Source organism: Nicotiana tabacum, chromosome 13 (genome assembly GCF_000715075.1).
Source record: "Nicotiana tabacum cultivar K326 chromosome 13, ASM71507v2, whole genome shotgun sequence".
NCBI lineage: Eukaryota > Viridiplantae > Streptophyta > Magnoliopsida > Solanales > Solanaceae > Nicotiana > Nicotiana tabacum.
Window position 1 is genome coordinate 33,660,067 of NC_134092.1, and position 21,106 is coordinate 33,681,172.

Genomic DNA, 21,106 nt, shown 5'->3' on the forward strand with positions numbered 1-21,106 from the left:
TTGCTCTAGTTACCTACCGAGGCTGTTGTGATTGTTAGTGCCTGTGAATTCATATTCCTATTTAGAGATATCGGTCAAGGCATGTGGAATTGCGTTTCTGTTGAGGTATCAGTTAGGACGTATAGATTTATGTTCCTATTTTGAGTGAGCATAAATATCCTTTACGCTATGTTGTTTACTTTGTAGATGATAAGTGGGGTTTTTGACGGCTTATTAGCGCCGTTTAGCTTTTGTTTTAGTCTAAAAGCATTGAATTGTGTTCCCAAAACTAATGATATTGAGCAAAATTGCAGGAACGCGGGAAGTTGGTTCCCGAGATGAAATCTGACTCAAAAAGGAGTAATCCGAAGCATAAGGCAATCAAGGGCGCAGAAACACAAATGTGCGGTCCGTTGAAGAAATTGCAGACCCCAGAATTCCATCCGCGGCCGCAAAAAAAGAGGAAAAATCTAGCAGATATTTGCACAAAATATGGACCGCACATGAATTATGCGGCCGTAAAACTGCACTAAGAGTCGAAGATCAGAGAGTATGCAAAAAGACCAAGTCCAGGAGATTCTGTGAATTGCAGACCGCAGAAGTGTTGCCTTGCGGCCACAGTCCAGAAATGTGTGGCCGCAGAACTCCAAGTCCTGCCAGATGATGAAATCTGCAGACCGCACATGGAATTGTGCGGCTGCAGAACCTCCTGAGGAGCCTTATTGTCCGAGATTTTTAGCCTTGTACAAATAGACGAGTTTCATAAAATTAGGTTAAGTTTTAAACATAAAAAGTTGTTGTAGCCGTTTCTCTTTGCTATTTTAGGAAGTTGTAGCTTATTTGAGTATTTTAACATTAGATTTCATCATTTTAGTCTTCCATTATGAGTTTAATTAGCTTTTCATCTTTATTTTCTTCAAATCCCATAATGAGTAGCTAGATGTTTACTAGGGTTGTGATCCAACCCTAGTGTGTAAACCTTATGGATGATTAATTTTATGCTTGTTTATGATTGGGTGTTGATTATTTAGCTTAGTTCATACATAAATTTTAGAATTAATAGTTGCAAATATTGATTCGTGCCTATTTAAGTTAGTCTCTTCTTGAGAAAGAGGGACCTAGTCTAGGATAACTAGGCTAACAAGGAATTGGGTCAATTGAGAGATTGAGTAACCCATTTAAAGGGTCCAACCTAGATATAGCAATAATTCGACTTGAGCTCTTATCAACTGTTTTGGGTGATACCCATTTGGTCTTGAGAAATCCAATTTCGGCAAAACCACTCTCTGACCGAGAGGTATTGAGTCGGTAATTTAGAGTTGAGAACTATAATGCACCCTAATCGACAAAAAAACATTAAAGTCTTTATCCCATTAGGAAGACACCTAGGTCAAGGTCACACCCCTAGGCTTTTTATCCATTAGGAAAAACCTTAAAAGCAAGTATCTCTAGTCTTCTTTATTTATTTTGAAATCATTAGAGTAACATTAGAAATAAAAAATAAATTCTTGTTGTGGAAGTGCAATCTAGATAATCCAATTGCTCAAATTGAAATATATACCCCTAACTCCCATCTTAGCTTCTTGTGGATTCGACCCCAACTCTTAGTTGGGTTTCTATTATTGCATACGACTGTTGTATATCTCTTTTGAGGTTTGCTTTGGACGTGATCAATTGTTGGTGTCATTGCCGGGGAGTTAAAAATGGTGTTAGCTATATAGTTGGGTGTGTTTTTGGAATATCTCCTTTTCCTTCCGTGTTACTAACTTGTTTGATAAATCGTAGGTACAACCATGGCAAACACTGAGCTCTAAAATATTGCTTTAGGGGATGTGGACATCAAGGATGAGCAAGTTGATGATGTTCCTCTTGAACCTCAAGCCAATAGAACAGGCCGAGTGCCTCATGACAATGTCCCCGCTCCACCCCCACCTCCACCACGAGTGGATCCACAACGGGTGTTACCCAATGAAGGATATGCTAGTGCAATAGTCCCTCTCCGTATTAGGGCAGGAAACATTCAAATCACCAATATTATGCTCGCTTTGCTAGAGCAACGAGGTTTCTTCACCGGTGATCCAAGTCAAAATGCATAGAAACATTTGAAGAGGTTTGTGGACACTTGTTGTGGGAGCAAACAAACAAATGTCTCCGAGGATGCATTGATGCTAAGGCTTTGCATTAGATTGGTTGGAACATTCACCGAACCCTTCCATTCAAACTTGGAATGAGTTGGCGGAAAAGTTTATTTCTAAGTTCTTCTCTCCAGGGCACATGGCTACACTTCGGGATGAGATTTTGGCATTCAAGCAAGAGCCAAATGAACCACTACACGAGATATAGGAACATTATATAACAATGGTTAAGGAATGTCCCAACAATGATATGATGAAGAATATGATTCAACAAACTTTCTATCGTGGGATAAACACAACCAACCAATATGTAGTGAATCAACTTGTTGGTGGGAACTTCATGACTACGCCTTATGCGGAGGCATATGAGATGTTAGATGAAATGGCAGAAATATCATCGGCATTGCAATCCAGGGCTAATGTTCCACAAGGTGATCCCAATGTGATCCACCTTCACAAAGATTTGTATTACCATGGGCAAGCCATTGCCAAATTGACTACCACCATGAATCAATTAGAAAAGTCTCATCTTCAATAAGTGCAAAATTCTAAGCAAGTTAATGCCATGGAGGGAGTGAACATGATGGTGAACAAAAGAAGGACCAAGGGTCCACAAGTGCAACATCGAGTGGAGAATTATGTGCAAGAGGATAGTGGTTTTGATCAAGACGATTCTTACAATGAATAAGAAGAGGAGATGCAATATGTGAACAACTTTCAAGGGCAATGAAACAACTTCCAAGGCCCAAACCAAAAGTAATGGCGATCTCAAAATAATCAAGGCAATTGGAATTCTAACAACCAAGGAAATTGTAGTAGTGAAAACAATAAAGAAAATTGGCATAACAACAAAAATCTAGGAAATTGGAGTGGCAATAATCAAGGAAATTGGGGGGGGGGGAGGGGGTAACAATCAAGGCGGATGGAACAATAATCAAGGCAATCGAGGGTCGAGTTTTCAAAGGCCCCTGATGTATCGACAATCGAGCAACCCGCCTCCTTATCCTTCCTATGGGCCAAGTTTTTCAAACAATGAGATGGGGTGTATTGAGGACATGTTCAAGCAAATGATGGAAAAGAATGCCGATTCGGATGCCCAACTTGCCTCACACAACACATCGATCTGCAAATTAGAAGTTCAAATGGGACAAATCTCCCAAGTTCTAAATTATCGTCCTAATGGGGCACTACAAAGTGACACAGTGGTAAACCCAAAGGGTGGAAACAACACGGGTCATGCCATATTCGTTACTACATGAAGTGGAAGAGGTGGGAATGCACCCACCTCAAGTCAAAAGCAACTTGTGGATGATGAACAAGTGATACAAGAAGAAGAGGTCCCGAACAATATGGTGCAATTAAATGATGAAGTTTAGATTGATATTGATGATAGTGTGGAAGATACTCAAGAGAATGTTAACCCATCTAAGGATCACATTATTGACATACCGGAGATGGTAGTGCAAAAGGCTAAGGCACCATTGCCTAAGCCTCCACCTCCATACCCTCAAAGACTTGCCAAACAAAATGGTGAGAATCAATTCAAAAAGTTCATTCAAATATTGAAGAGACTCTCAATCAATGTTCCATTAGTTGAAGTTTTTGGAACAAATGCCCGGTTATGCAGAGATTATGAAGGATCTCGTGACGAAGAAGCGGTCAATATATTTTGGAACTATCAAAGTCACTTATGAAGTGAGTTCAATTGTGCACTCAATAACTCCAATGTTGGAGGATCCCGGTGCTTTCCCGATTTCTTGTACAATTGGAAGTGCTGAGTTTGCTAAAGCTCTTTGTAATCTTGGGGCAAGTATCAATTTGATGCTCTATTCGATTTTTAAGGCTTTTAGAATTGGGCAACCAAGACCCACCTCTTTGATATTGCAAATAGTCGATCATACTATGAAAAGACATTTGGGAGTGATTGAGGATGTCTTGGTTCGTGTTGATAAATTCATTCTTCTGACGGATTTTGTCATTCTAGATTGTGAAGTTGATTATGAGGTGTGATTATCCTTGGAAGACCTTTCCTTGCTATGGGAAAGGCTCTTTGTGATATTGAAGCCGGATAACTCACCTTCCGGGTGGGTGATGAAAAAGTAGTATTCTATGTGTGTAAGTCCATGAGGCAACCAAATAGTAACGAGGTGTGTTCTTTTGTGGACTTGGTGACCGATGTTATTGTTGATGATACAAGTGCCACAATCAATGTTGGTGATATGTTGGAGGCTGTCTTGCTCAATTTTGATGATGACGACATAGATGGCTTCATGGAATGTGTGAACTCTTTTCAAGCAATGGGTTCGTATAATTATGCACCCCGGAAACTATCTTTGGATCTTGAAAATAGGACAAATCCTCCTAGAAATCCTTCCATTGAAGAGCCTCCTACCTTGGAGTTGAAGCCATTGCCTCCACATCTTCGGTATGAATTTCTTGGCCCTCGTTCTACTTTACCGGTTATAATTTCCTCTTGTTTGACTAACGTATAGGTAGATTCTATATTGGCGCTACTCCAAAAGAGGAAGAAGGCTATTGGGTGCACATTGGCGGATATTCGAGGGATAAGCTCCGCATTTTGCATGCATAAGATCAACTTGGACGAAGGCGCCAAACCATCTATTGAACATCAAAGGAGACTCAATGAGGCTATGCAAGAAGTTGTCAAAAAGGATATTATCAAGTGGTTGGATGCCGTGGTTGTTTACCGCTTTTCCGATAGATCATGAACTTCTCCGGTTCAATGTGTCCCGAAGAAGGGGGCATGACGGTGGTCACTAATGACAAGAATGAGTTAATTCCTATAAGAACGGTGATTGGTTGGAGAGTGTGTATGGACTATCGCAAGCTCAACAAAGTCACAAGGAAGTATCATTTCCCACTTTCATTCTTAGATCAAATTCTTGATGGATTGGACGGACGTGCTTTATATTGCTTTCTTGATTGGTACTCGGACTACAACCAAATCCTTATTACTCCGTAGGATCAAGAGAAAACAAGATTTACATGACCCTATGGTACTTTCGCCTTCAAGCGGATGCCATTTGGTTTGTGCAATGCACCAGCGACTTTTCAAAGGTGTATGATGGTTATCTTCACTGACATGGTGGAAGACTACCTTGAAGTTTTCATGGATGACCTCTCGGTGGTTGGAGAATCTTCTGATGATTGTCTTGCAAATTTAGATAAAGTGCTGGCAAGATGTGAAAAAACAAATTTGGTGCTCAATTGGGAGAAGTGTCATTTCATGGTCGAGGAAGGCATTGTACTTGACCACAAAATATCAAAGAATGGAATTGATGTTGCTAAGGCAAAGATTGAGGTGATTTCTAAACTTCCACCTCCAACTTCGGTGAAGGGTGTGCGGTGTTTCTTAGGCCATATGGGATTTTACCGACATTTCATCAAAGATTTCTCCAAGGTGGTGAACCCGTTGTGCAAGCTTCTTGAGAAAGATTCTAAGTTTAACTTCAATGATGATTGCATGAGAGACTTTGAATTATTAAAGTTCAAGTTGACAACTACTCCCATCATCATCGCTCCAAATTGTAGTGTCCCTTTTAAACTCATATGTGATTCAAGTGACGTAACGGTTGGGGATATTTTGGGGCAACGCATCAACAAGATTTGTCATTGTGCCGAAGTCAACTATACCGTTATAGAGAAAGAGCTCCTTGCCATTGTGTTTGCAATTGAGAAGTTCCGCCCGTACTTGATGGGTGCAAAAGTTATTGTCCACACGGATCATGCAGCGCTTCGTTATCTTGTGATCAAGAAATATTCCAAAGCTCGGTTGATGAGATGGGTGCTTTTGTTGCAAGAGTTTGTTATTGACATCCAAGATATAAAAGGGAGTGAAAATCAAGTGGCAGGCCACTTGTCTCGTTTGGAGGAGGAGGGGAGGCCATATGATGGCCTTGAAATCAATGACTCCTTCCCCGATGAGCAATTCTTGGCTATTTCAATGAAAGAGGTGCCATGGTTCGCGGATCTAGTAAATTTCCTTGAGTGTGGTATCATCAAACCACAGGAAGAAGCTCAAACGGGATTGTCAAGATTATTATTGGGATGAACCATACCTTTTTCGGATTTGTACGGATAGGGTGATTAGAAGATGAGTACCGGAAGAAGAGCAAGGTGAAATTCTTGGAGCTTGGCATTCTTCACCATATGGTGGTCATCATGGTGGAGCGAGAACGGCAACCAAAGTGTTTAGTTATGGTTTCTATTGGCCCACTCTTTACAAGGATACAAGTGATTTAGTGAAAATATGTGATGAATGGCAAAGGGTCGGGGGAATCTAAAAGAAAAATGAAATTACCTTCACCACCATTTTGGAGATTGATATTTTCGATGTGTGGGGTATTGACTTCATGGGTCCTTCTGTGAGTTCTTGTGAAAATACCTACATCTTGGTCGCGGTGGATTATATGTCAAAATGGGTGGAGGCCGTTGCTCTACCCAACAATAAAGTGACAAGTGTGGTGGCGTTCTTGAAGAAGAATATTTTCACAAGGTTTGGTACTCCGCGGGCTATTATAAGCGATGGGGGTCACATGTTTTCAACAAGGCTTTCAACACTTTACTTATCAAGTATGGTGTTACTCATAAAGCCATAACTCCCTATCATCCACAAGCTAGCGGTCAAGTGGAAGTCTCCAACCGTGAGATAAAGAGTATTTTATCTAAAACAGTGAATGCTAATTGGACGAATTGGTCCAAGAAGCTTGATGATGCATTATAGGCTTATCGGACGGCTTACAAAACACCTATCGGAATGTTGTTGTACCAGTTTGTTCAGAAAAGGTTGTTATCTTCCGGTGGAGCTTGAGCACAAGTCTATGTGGGCTCTAAAGAAGTTGAATCTTGATGGGGATGTAGCCGCTAACTTAAGGGTTGCACATTTGAATGAATTGGGTGAATTCTATTACCATGCCTACACAAGTTTGTCCTTTTATGAAAAAAAGATGAAATATCTTCATGACAAATACATTTGGAACAAAGAGTTCAAGGTGGGCGATCTCGTATTGTTGTTCAACTCAAGGTTGAGGATGTTTCCTAGAAAGTTAAAGTCTAATTGGAGTGGTCCCTTTGAAATTTTGGGTGTGACACCGTTTGGTGCATTGTACTTGAATAACAAAAATGATGAAGTATTCCGAGTCAATAGTCATCGGGTGAAGCACTATTTGGGAAATGTTGGAGATAGCCACGTCGTGGCAGTCATTTATGTCAATTCATGGTATTTTGCTTCGTGCCGTGACGTTAAATCAGGCGCTTCTTGGGAGGCAACCCATGTTTCTTTTCCTTTTTTTTCTTTTGTAGTTTGGTGTTAATTTTATGCTAACTTGATTTGAAGTATGCTACAGGGATGATCGTGCCTTACAGGAATTGTGGACAGAAATCAGCCCAAGTGTTGCAACACTTGCGAACCGCAGTTGAATTGTGCACACCGCACATTTATAGTTGCTGCAGCAAAAGTGCTCTATGGCCGCACAATTATCTTGCGGACCGCGCAAATGGAAGGTGGAAAATGCCAACTCTCTGAAGTTGGTCTGTTAGAAAAATGGTGGTCAATCTGCAGTCGCAACAAGAAATCTGCGGCCGCACGCAAAATTCTGCGGATTCTAGACAAGACACCAACTTAAGCTCACCAGGTAATAGAGTGCGGACTGCAACTGAAATTGTGCGGCCGCACCCGCTCCTCCTTTCCTTAGAAAATCACTAGTATAAATAGAGGGCCAGGGAAACTGTTACACTTTTCCCTCTCTAAGCACAAAAACTTGCACTATATTGAAATTTCTTGGTGAATCATCTGCCCACACGCCAAATAATTGTGATCACTCATCCCTTGCACTCATTCACATCTAGTATGTTTAAATTCCTTGTTAGAATATTTCATTTTTTAGTTTAATTTGTAGATTTTTAATTATTTTTAGGCCATTTGTCAATAGAATACAATTGTGCATTCAGGTGGGCGTAAATCTGTAGTGGATTAACTAGTACATGTTCTATGGGGACTGAGTCAATGTATTTTCATGCCTTTATGATGTTACCATGTCGAAATTTGCACAAGAATTGCAAAACCTAGATAGAAATATTAGACTGTTCGTGTCTTTTCGAATTTTGCAGCTGCATGTTTAATTGTGCAGACTGTAGAAAGTGATCTAGGGTTTCATTTATGAAAAAGGGATTTGCGGCCGCAAGCCAAATGTGCGGACCACAGAAGTTCCATTGCGGCCGTAGAATAGCCCTTTCACTGTCATCAGAGAGTCTACACTTTGTGAATTCAATGTGCAATCGCAAGTCTAATTGTGCGAACCGCAAAAATCATGTTGCGCCCGCACATCAGCGAATTTCTCTGTCATCAGAGAGTTAGCATATTTTAGGTTTCTGAGATGCGGCCGCAAGTGAAATTGTGTGGACCGCACTTCAATTTTGTGGCCGCAAAGCTTAATTGTGTGATCCGCTAAGCCTCATCTACGGCCGCAAGAAAATTATGCGGACCGCAGATCCTTACCATGCAAGCATACAGTGTCTGTGATCCTCACTATATTTTCTGGTGTATTCTTGCATATCTCCTGTGTATGCCTAAACATTGGATTGCAACTAACAACCGTCTTTGCTTGATAAAGACAATGGTTTGATCTAGAGGCAGAGGTGAAACTTCCAAAGGTAGGGGTGAACCTTCTTGGGGACGAGGCAAGAGAGCTTTACCTCTTGCCTAACATAAGGAAATTAGAAAAAAGACAACAACTAGGAGAGAGAGAGGTGCATATCTCTCAGAGACGAGTTCATACGCCACATCTAGGGAAGTGTTAGAGAGCAACTCAACCTCTGTTCAGGAACAACCAGTAGTAAGTCCGAGCTGCCAGGGAGATTTCAACTTAGGGACGAGCCATCCTCATCACACAGCACTTTCGAGGGTCAAAAAGTGCTAGTCAGGCTTCTGAGACTTCAACAGCACAGTCCCTATGACACAGGATATGCCCATTCAGAACATACCCGATGATGGTAGAGGGGGAGATGCCACAACTGCTGGGATTGAAAGAACAAAGAAGAAAGAGCTTTGGGAGGACCGATTCATCAGCTTAGCAGCTTTCACTAGTTTCTGCACATGGTGGCCGATGAGGTCGCTAACACTTGAGCAACAGTTCATACTGAAAGATTTAGAGAGGTACAACCCGGCCGTGCTGAGGCCGTTTAGAGAACACAAAGGGTGGATGTGGTTTACCCAGAATGTGGTGGATGCTAAGGAATACCTTGTCCGGGAATTCTACGCCAATGTGGAGCATATCAAAAAGGGGACAAAGGTGACAAAAGTGCGAAACCTCAAAGTGCGATTTGATCAACACACACTGAACACATACTTGGATTTTAATGATGTCGAGCCAAAAGAATACCTTGAAAAGTGTGCACTTGGGGATGTCCTTCGTCCTTGGTTAGAGGAGATTCTAGTGGTACCAGGACCACCACCACCATGGATCACCGCTAGCGTTCCTATCCAAAGGAGCATACTGAGCTTTGAAGCAAAAGGGTGGAATTCATTTGTCTGCAGCAGACTGGACCCGAGTCAAAATGAGACTCACTTGTCGATTCCTCGAGCAGTCTTAGTTTCCTCTATTATGTCTGGGTTCCCTATCAATGTGGGTGACGTGATGTCGGCCAACATCTCAGTGATCGCCCGTCAAGATGACTCTTCCTACCCGTACCCTAACACCATTACAGAGTATCTTACAGATGCGAGGTGGAACCAAGAAATTTTGATACAAATATGAGGCCGAAGAATCCTTTCTCATGGTACTCACTTATGGATGCGAACAACCCAAAGAGAAAAGGTCAGTCGTCTACAACCAGAGGCCAGTCTGATGAGTAAGTTGTGGTAGTTGTGGAGGCAGTTGTAATTTCATCCACTTCGGCTGATCCTTCATCCAGTGCCGCAACCATACCTCCGCCGTCATCTACAACCCCTTTTGTAGCTCATGCCATAACATCCACTTCGACATTGAAGCCTGCCCATGCATACTACTCCACTTTCTGCGCTACGAGTCTCCCAGATATTGGCGAGCCTCAACAAGTGGATGTAGACAGCAACTGAAAAGTTGTCTAACTTATCCAGTACTGTTGTAGCATAGTCTATTGTTCAGGCACCTCAATTTCCCCTGACAGTTGAGGAGACATTGAAGAAGATCCTAGAGAATCAGAACACCATCATGGCTACTTTAGTACAACACAAGTCAGTAATAGAAGAGTTGGGAAAAGAAGTAAAGAAGATGAGAAAGTCCCAGGCCAACAAGAAGTGAGTGGACAAGCTCTGGAGATAGGTGACCAATCTTGCTGCAGCCGGAGATATCCCCTTTAACATGTTGATTGACCCACACCCTTCAGGCCCAGACCCTGTAGCACCATCAGCATCGGTGGCACCAGCTGGCCAATCTAAGGACTTAGACTGTGCTGTCGACACTGCCGAGGCAGTGCGTCAGATGTTCACCAACCTAGTCACACCCAGAGTTGAGGATGATGAGATTCAGTTGGATGAGACTGAGGGTGGTGACATTGCAGGGGACACAGAGATGTCCAAGGCGCCATAGGGAGTTTGCTTCACTCTTTTCCCTCTTTTACTCTTATTTTGTTAAGCATTGAGGACAATGCTTATCTTTATTCAGGTTGTGGAGTTTGTTGATCATATTTAGTACATTCTGAAACATTTGGCATATAAAACTTGATATTATTTTCTTTTTCATTCTTATTCTATATATATATATATATATTCTCTATTTTTCTCTCATTATGTGTATTCAGTAGTTTTTGTTTATTAGCTTCTTTATTTTTGTTCCTTTGTTAGTTCTTAGTTTGAGTTAATAGCTTCTTTTTTTTTCTTTAGTAGCTTCTTTTTATGTTTCAGTAGATAATAAGCCTTTGGTTTTCTTAATGCCACGGTTCTTTCCAAAGATAGTTGTTGTATAAACTGGTGACTCATCCCAACGATGGATGGCGTGACAACCCTCTTAAGGGAATGAGTTCATTTTTGTGTTTAGGTAATAATAGTAGTAGTAATGAATAAAAAAACCTAATTAAGTCATGCTTGAAGAGTCAAACATGCTTCAATTGGTACCAACACACTTAACTACGTGCTTATGGTTAGAAGCAAGGTTTTTGAATGAAATAGCTCCAGTTAATGACTTTGTGACTCTTGTATTGACTTTTGTAACCATCGAGTGGTTTAATGGAACCATAGTGATTTTCAATCTTGAATGTGGTCGTTATGGGCCCTCGACTATATCCTCTTTAACAATCCGGTTGCGTGAGAGGTGAGATGAATTTTTGCTAGTCCAAGTATCCATGCGAAGGGTCTAGAACTTGCCCCGAATGTGTTTCAAGGCGAAATTCTAAGTTTTGCTTGGTTTGAAAAGTGATTGTAGGCCCTCCTTGGCCCGTTTGAGTTTTCTATTGCCAACCAATGTCATTATCCCTAGTCAACCCCTTTAAGCCTCGAAGCTTTCTCATTCGATGACCATGTTATAAGCCTTTACCCGTTTTGTCATGACCTTTTCTTGGCACCCGAGCTTTCCTTAAAACTCTTGAGAAACAAATGGCTAAAAAGGTAAGTTTGGGGCAGAGACTAGGAACTTGAAAAAGGTATCAAGGCACAAAAGAGAAAAGAAATGATGAGAAGGAAAGACAAGAAAAGAAAAGAACAAAAATAAAAATGCAAAAAAGTGAATAAATGGAAGAGTTAAAGGGATTCAAAGAGAGGTAATGATCCCAAACATGGAGAAATCAAAGAGGGAGAAAATGAATGTAATGATCAAGAAAGAGTAATGTCAAGTCTCTCTAGTCCCCCAAGGAAAATAAAATGCCTCAAAGAATTGGCAAAGTGTGAGCCGAGAAATGAAAAATGGAGTGCTTAAGGAATAGGGTAACCACTCACCCACACTGTATCCAACCTTAACCCAAAAGCCTTCATTACATCCCAAAAGAAGTCCTACTTGATTTCAAGCCGAGTGCGCTTACATTAGTGGTGATTTACATAAGGGGCAATCCTATAGTACTTGAAGTCTTAATTGTGACATTCTCTTGAGATAGATGAGTGAACCTTTCATAAATCTTTGGATTGAGTGATAAATTTCTTAAGTGAGCCAGGAAAATAAAAAGTATAGGAGGAAGAGTTTGGAGTCCACCATGACCTACATGATAGAGCAAGATTCCTTGATGAGTAAAGTCAATTCTTGAAGCTCAAATGTCACATTAGAACTTTATGTGCATGAATATTTAACTTGTCGCCTTGTTGATAATACATGAGTTATTGGGGGTAATTGTAGGGTCCAAAATGATGTGTGGATGGATTACCTTTGAGTCGCTAGAATGATCCTTAACTTTTGGAGATGGGAACTAATTTATTTGCTTGAGTACAAGCAAAGACTTAAGTTTGGGGGAGTTGAAATGTGGGGTTTTTGACGGCTTATTAGCTCCTTTTAGCATTTGTTTTAGTCTAAAGTCATTGAATTATATTCCCAAAACTAATGAAATTGTGCAAAATTGCAAGAACGCTAGAAGTTGGTCTCCCGAGATGAAATCCGACTCAAAAAAGAGTAATCCTAAGTACAAGGCAATTAAGGGCGCAGAAGCACAAACGTATGGTTCGCATAAGAAATTGCGGACCGCATAATTCCATCTGCGGCCGTAGAAGAAAGAGGAAAAATATAGCAGACATTTGCGCAAAGTGCGGACCGCACATGATTTGTGCGGTAGCAAAGCTGGGCTAAGAGTCAAAGATCAGAGAGTATGCAAAAAGACCAACTCCAGGAGCTTCTGTTAATTGCGGGCCGCAGAAGTGTTGCCTTGCAGCCGCAGACAAGAAATGTGCGGCCGCAGAAGAATTCCTCGCGGCCACAGTTCAGAAATGTGCGGTCGCAGAACTCCAAGTCCTGCTAGATGAAGAAATCTGCTGGCCACACATAAAATTGGGCGGCCGCATAACCTCCCGAGGGGCATTTTTTTCTGAAATTTTTAGCCTTGTATAAATGGACGAGTTTCATAAAATTAGGTTAAGTTTTGAACATAGAAAGTTGTTGTAGCCGTTTTTCTTTGCTATTTTAGGAAGTTTTAGCTTATTTGAGTATTTTTAACATTAGATTTCATCATTTTAATCTTCCATTATGAGTTTAATTAGATTTTCATCTTTATTTTCTTCAAAACCCATAATGAGTAGCTAGATTTTTACTAGGGTTGTGACTCAACCCTAGTGTGTAAACCTTATGAATGATTAATTTTATGCTTGTTTATGATTGGGTGTTGATTATTTAGCTTAGTTCATACTTCAATTTTAGAATTAATGGTTGCAAACATTGATTCATGCCTATTTCACTTAGTCTTTTCTTGAGAAAGAGGGATCTAGTCTAGGATAACTAGGCTAACAAGGAATTGGATCAATTGAGAGATTGATTAACCTAATTAAAGGGTTCAACCTAGAGATAGCAATAACCCGACTTGAGCTCTTATCAACTGTTTTGGGTGATACCCATTTGGTCTTGAGAAAGCCAAATTGGGCAAAATTACTCTCTAACCGAGAGGTATTGAGTGGGTAATTTAAAGTTGAGAGCTATAATACACCCCAATCGACAAAATACGAATTAAAGTATTTATCCCATTAGGCAGACACCTAGGTCAAGGTCACAGCCCTAAGCTTTTTATCCATTTTGAAAAAACTTAAAAACAAGTATCTCTAGACTTTTTTCTTTATTTTGCAATCATTAGAGTAACACTAGAAATAGAAAACAAATCCTTATTGTGGAAGTGCAATCTAGATAATCCAATTGCTCAAATTAAAATATATACCCCTAACTCTCATCTTAGCTCCATGTGGATTCGACCCCGACTCTTAGTTGGGTTTCTATTATTGCATACGACTGTTTCATATCTCTTTTGAGGTGTGCTTTGGACGTGATCAGTAGATAGAAGAGATATAGAAAGTGTGTCGTGCTTGAATCATAAGATATTATAATCAATAGAACCACCATCCCTCTAAGTCGTCCTCTCATATTTCTTTCTTGGTGGAATACACGCGAGTTTGTAAGATGCTAATGAATTTCGGGTATCTGATGAATTTAAGGTTTGTTATGATACTTGTTGATGAGCTTGAGTAAACGTAGAATCTTTATCGATTTTAAGTAAAACCTCAATGCCTATTCATGCATGTTGAATGATTTGTTGCGTATAATTTCTATATATGCTAATTCTATGTCATTGTTCCATGCTTAGACTTGATTAGTCAAGTTAGGGGTAACTCTTACATCATGCTCTATCTGTGCGTATCTTTACGTGCTACTTTCTATACCTTTCTTTCTTTGGCATAGTTTTATACATGAATTACACAGGTCATGTAAAGTGAGCATTTTTGGTCAAAATTCCGCCACTACTTCGCTTGGGCTAGACTTGATACTTACTAAGTACATATTAGTTTTTTATGTGTATACTATACTTCTGCATATTTTTATGCAAGTATGGATTGGGGTAAGAGCGAGACCCAGGTGTAACGACTCGAACATTCGTTTTGAGTATTTTAGCTCTGATCCCTTGTTTATTGCCTCCAGTAAGTTGTATTATGGTTATGTGACTTATCGGGGGTATTTTGTTTTGGTTCGGGTGAGTTTCGGAGTGAAATGGGACACATTGTCCCTAAGTCAGAGGCTTAAGTTGAAAGAGTTGACCGTAGTTTGACTTTTATGTAGATGACTACAAAATAGAGTTTGACTGTTCCAATATCTCTGTATGGTAATCTTGGTCTTAGGAGGGTGTCCAGATGTTGATTTGGATGCGCTTGGGTCATTTCGGCTTGAATTGGTGCAAGTTAGGAAGTTTGAATGTTTGGAAGGTTGAGAAGTTTGACCAGAAATTGAATTTATTGATATCGGGGTCGGATTTTGATTCCGAAAGTTGGAATAGGTCCATCATGTTACAGGTGCGGACTCGCTGGTGCGAGTGGTAAAGCGCAGAAGCAGAAAGGGACAGTCCAGGTCTGGGCTCGTAAGTGCGGATACCTGGGCGCAGATGTGCCTCCACAGGCTAGGACTTTTCTTCCACGGAAGCGAAATTTGGGAAAGGGCCTTGGGCAAGACTACAGGTACGGTCGATTTCTCCCAAGAAGCGGGCTCGCAGGTGCAAGCAAGTGGTCCGCAGAAGCAGAATCTCAGGACCTTAGTGAGAACCTCACCTGCAATAGAAATTCCACAGGTGCAGAGCTGCAGATGCGGCTGTGGATTCGCAGATGCGAAATCACTGGGCAGAAAAGGGCTAAGTTCGAGGATTTGATCTAATTTTCATTTTTGGACCTAAAGAGCTCAGTTTGTGGTGATTTTTTAAGAGTTTTTCAAGGAAATCATCGAGGTAAGTGATTCTAACTTGATTTGGCTATATTTCTTGCATCCATTGTTATTTTCATCATTTAATTAGTGATTTGAGTTGAAAATTCGGAAAAAATTGTAAAAACCTCTTAGGCTAAATTTTGGGGATTTGAAAGGCGATTTGAAGTTGAATTTGAGTAATTCTTATATGGTTGGACTCGTTATTGAATGGATTTTCGGATTTTGTAATTTTGGGCAGGTTCCAAGAAGCGAGACCAGGGTTGACTTTATATTTCTCTTATAAGATTGTAACTTTATTGTTCAGAATAATTTCCTATAGTTTTTATTTATGGTATGAAGTTTGTTTTGGCTAGATTCGAGCCGTTCGAAGTTGGATAATCGAGGGAAGGGTTTACTAGTATATTGAGCGGCGTGTTTTGAGGTAAGTGTCATGCCTAACCTTGTGTGGGGGAATTACCACTTTGGATTGGTATTGTTCTGTGTTAATTGTGATATGTGGAAGCTGTGTACGCAGGGTGGCGAGTGTGTACACGGGCTAAATGTGGTAATTTACCGATTATAGCTATGTAGATTCTCTTTATGCCTTTAATTGAGTTACCATAATATGTTATATTTATCATCTTTAGTCTATCTTCGCATGCTTTGATTGTCTTACCTCTTACTTGTTAATTGCCTTTACATGCCTAGTTGAAATTATTGTTTCCTCTATTCCTTATTTGTTATTTAACCGTTAATTTCCTTACTTGAAGTTGTTAATTCTTGGAATATCTTGTTGTTGAAATTGGTATTGAGCTATAGTTGTTCCAGACCGTCTTCATCAACTCAGATCCGTAGTTTTCTGGGTTTGGCGGGGTATTACTGTCGTTTCGTAGAGGGTTTCTCATCTATTACTGCACCTATGACCAGATTGAACCAGAAAGGTGCTCCTTTTAGGTGGACCGAGGAGTATGAGGAGAACTTTCAAAAGCTCAAGAACAACCCCAATATTGGTGTTACCTACGGGTTCGGGGTCTTACACTAAGTACTATGATGCGTCATGTTTTGGCCTCGACGCGGTGTTAATACAAGATGGTATGGTGATTGCCTACGTGTCTAGACAACTGAAGGTACATGAGAAGAATTATCATGTCCGCGACCTTGAGTTAGTAGCTATTATTCATGCCTTGAAGATTTGGCGGCACTATTTGTACGGTGTAGCTTGTGAGGTCTCTACCGACCACCGGAGTCTATAACATCTATTCAAATAGAAGGATCTTAAATTGCGATAATGGAGATGGCTAGAGTTGCTTAAGGACTATGATATCACCATTCTATATCATCGAGGGAAGGCCAATGTGATGGCCGATGCCTTGAGTTGAAAGGCGGAGAGCTTGGGCAGTTTAGCATATCTACCGGCAGTGGAGAGGCCATTAGCATTGGATGTTCAGGCCTTGGCCAACCAGTTTGTTAGATTAGATATTTCAGAGCCGAGTAGAGTTTTGGCTTGCGTGGTTTCTCGATCTTATCTATATGATCGCATCAGAGAGCGTCATAATGATGACCCCCATTTGCTTGTCCTCAAGGACACGGTTCAGTACGGTGATGCCAAGGAGGTTACTATTTGGGATGACGGTGTGTTGTGACTTCAGGGCCAGCTATGTGTGCCTAATGTAGATGGTTTGCGTAAGCTGATTCTTCAAAAGGCTCACAGTTCGCGGTACTCCATTCATCCGAGTGCCGCTAAGATGTATCACGACTTGAGGTAGCACTATTGGTAGAGGAGGATGAATAAAGACATAATTGAGTATGTAGCTTGGTGTCTAAATTGTTAGCAAGTGAAGTATAAGCATTAGCGGCCAGGTGGGTTGCTTCAGAGGCTTGAGATTCCGGAGTGGAAATAGGAGCGAGTTACCATAGATTTCGTTGTTGGGCTCCCACGGACTCAGAAGAGGTTTGATGCAGTATGGGTGATTGTGGATAAGTTGACCAAGTCGAAAAATTTCATTCCACTGGTGACTACTTATTCCTCAGAGCAGTTGGCCCAGGTCTATATTCGTGATATTGTCATACGTCATGGAGTGCCGGTATCTATCATCTCTGATAGGGGGACGCAGTTTACATCGCAATTTTGGAAGGCTGTATAGCGTGAGTTAAGCACACGAATTGAGTTGAGTACAACATTCCACCCTCAGGCGGACAGACAGTCGGAGCGCACTATTCAGATATTGGAAGATATGCTTTGTCCCTGTGTTTATGGAGTTTGGGGTTGTTGGGATCTGTTCTTGCCACTTGCGGAGTTTACCTACAACAATAGCTACCAATCGAGCATTTAGATGGCTCCGTATGAGGCCTTGTATGGGAGGCGGTGTCAATCTCTGGTGGGTTAGTTTGAGCCGGGCGATGCTAGGCTACTGGGCACTGACTTGGTTCAGGATGCTTTGGAAAAAGTTAAGTTGATTCAGGATCGACTTCATACAGCCCAGTATAGGAAGAAGAGTTATGCAGACCGAAAGGTTCGCGATGTTGTGTTCATGATTGGAGAGTGAATCTTGTTGCGAGTTTCACCCATGAAGGGTCTTATCGGGTTCGGGAAGAAGGGAAAGTTGAGCCCTAGGTATAACAAACCTTTTTAGATTCTTGAGAGAATTGGTGAGGTGGCCTACAAGCTTGCATTGCCACCTAGTCTAGATGCAGTTCATCCAGAATTCCATGTTTCTATGCTCCGAAAGTACCACAATGATCCATCCCATGTGTTAGATTTCAGCTATGTCCAATTGGAAAAGGATTTATCTTATGTTGAAGAGTCGGTGGCTATTTTGGACAGGCATGTCTGAAAGATGAGGTCAAAGAGCATTGCATCAGTGAAGGTTCAGTAGAGGGGTCATCTGGTCGAGGAGGCGACTTGGGAGACCGAGCATAATATGCGTAGCAGTTATCCTCATCTTTTCACCACTTCATGTATGTCTCTATACTCGTTCTAGGACAAACATTTGTTTTAAGAGCGGGACCCAGATGTAACGATCCGGTCGATCGTTTTGAGTATTTTAGTCTCGATCCCTTATTTATTGCCTCCACTATGTTGTATTATAGTTATGTAACTTGCCGAGGGTATTTGGTTTTGGTTCGGGTGAATTCGGAGTGAAATGGGACACATAGTCCCTAAGTCAGAGGTTTAAGTTGAAAGAGTTTATCGTAGTTTGACTTTTGTGTAGATGACTCCAGAATGGAGTTTTTACTATTCCAATAGTTCCGTATGGTGATTTTGGTCTTAGGAATGTGTCCGGATGTTGATTTGGATGCCCGTGGGTCATTTCGGCTTGAATTGGCGTAAGTTAGAAACTTGAAGGTTTGGAAGGTTGAGAAGTTTGACCGGGATCTGACTTTATTGATATCGGGGCCAGATTCCGATTTTGGAAGTTGGAATAGGTCTGTCAAGTCATTTATGATTTGTGTGCAAAAATGTGAGTTCAATCGGAGTTAATTTGGTATGATTCAGCGTCAGCTTTGGAAGTCAGAAGTTCAAAGTTTCAATAGGCTTGAATTGGGTTGTGAATCGTTGAATCGATGTTGTTTTATATGATTTTTGGCATCGAGTAGGTCCGTTATGTGTTTTGGAACTTGCTGGTGTATTCGGACGATGTCCCGGGGGCCCCAGGTGTGATTCAGATTGAATCCGGAATAATTTTGGACTTGATCATTTTACTGAAGCATCAGCCATTCCGGTGTCATTGCACCTACGATGGGAATGGTCGCAGGTGCGGACTCATTGGTGTGAGTGGTAAAGCGCAGATGCGGAAAGGGACAGCCCAGGCCTCGGCTTGCACATGCGGACACCTGGGCACAGGTGCACCTCTGCAGGCACGGACTTTTCTTCCGCAGAAGCGAAATTTGGGAAAGGGCCTTGGGCAGGATCGCAGGTGCAGTCGCTTTCTCTGTAAAAGGGGGCTCGCAGGTGCGAACAAGTGGTCCGCAGAAGCGGAATCTCAGGACCTTAGTGAGAACCGTACCTACGATGGAAATTCCACAGGTGCTGAGCCGCAAATGCAGCTGTGGGTTCACAGATGCGAATTCACTGGGCAGAAAAGGGCTAAGTTCGAGGGCTTGATTTCATTTTAATTTTTGGGCCTAGACAGCTAGGTTTGTGGCAATATTTTGAGAGTTTTTCAAGGAAATCATCGGGTTAACAGATTCTAACTTGGTTTTGGCTATAGTTTTTTTAATACATTATTATTATTTTGATCATTTAATTAGTGATTTGAGTTGACAATTTGGGGGGAAATTGTGAAACCTTCTTAGGCTAAATTTTGGGGATTTAAAAGGCGATTGAGTAATTCTTGTATGGTTGGACTCGTTATCAAATGAGTGTTCGGATTTTATAATTTTGGTTGGGTTCCGAGATGCGGGCCCAGGGTCGACTTTTTGAGTTAACTTTTTATTTCTCTTTAAAGATTGTAACTTTATTGTTCGGAATAGTTTCCTATAGTTTATATTTATAGTATGAAGTTTTTTGGCTAGATTTGAGCCGTTCGGAGTTGGATAGTGGATTGAGTAGCGTGTTTTGAGGTAAGTGTCTTACCTAACCTTATGTGGGGGAATTACCCCTTAGGATTGGTGTTCTTTTGTGTTAATTGTGATATGTGAAAGTTGTGTATGCGAGATGACGAGTGTGTACACGAGCTAAATGTGGTAATTTGCCGGTTCTAGCTATGTAGATTCTCTTCATGCCTTTAATTGAGTTACCATAATATGTTATATTTATCATCTTTAGTCTATCTTCACATGATTTGCTTGTCTTACTGCTTACTTGTTAATTGTCTTTACATGCCTAGTTGAAATTATTGTTTCCTCTATTCCTTATTCGTAATTTAATCGTTGAGCTCCTTACTTGAAGTTGTTAATTTTTTGAATATCTTGTTGTTGAAATTGGTATTGAGCTATAAAGGTTGTGATTCACGTTGAGGCAAAGTTGTTAAGTTGTGAAATACTATTCTTGTTGAGTTATTTATTTTCGGTTGTTATTGTTGAGACTCTTATGCATATTGTGGTTGAGCCATGGGCTATTTGTTGTGAAAACACCATTATTGTTGACTTCTTTGGCAAGTTGTGATATTGGGCATTTGAGGTGCGATTTGTGATACGTTGTGATATTGATACTGTAACGACCCAAAATCCAACTAGTCGTGATGGCACCTAACCCAACCCGCTAGGTAAGCCAACTATCAACTATCCAATTCCATTAACAATTATTAAAGCAATTTAAGTAAAGAAAAATCTTAATCGTATACATTCCTCAAGAACTGGTAGTACAAATTATGAGCTTCTAAGAATAAAATTTACAATGCTGAAATGAAATAAATGCATCGTCTGTTTGAAAAGTACATAAACAGAGTTTTACAGATCTAAAGCTACCACGAACAAGAGGCAGCTACAACCGAGACACAGGTACATCTTCAATCCAGCTCCCATCGAACACAGCAACATCAACAGCCAACATTTGCATGCAAGGTACAAAAGTATAGTATGAATACAACCGACCCCATGTACTCATTAAGTAACAATCCTAACCTTAGGTTGAAAGTAGTGACAAACTAACAGAAGGGTCGGGTCCAACACCAATATTCCACAACAGTTCATAACAGCATAGTACAAAAA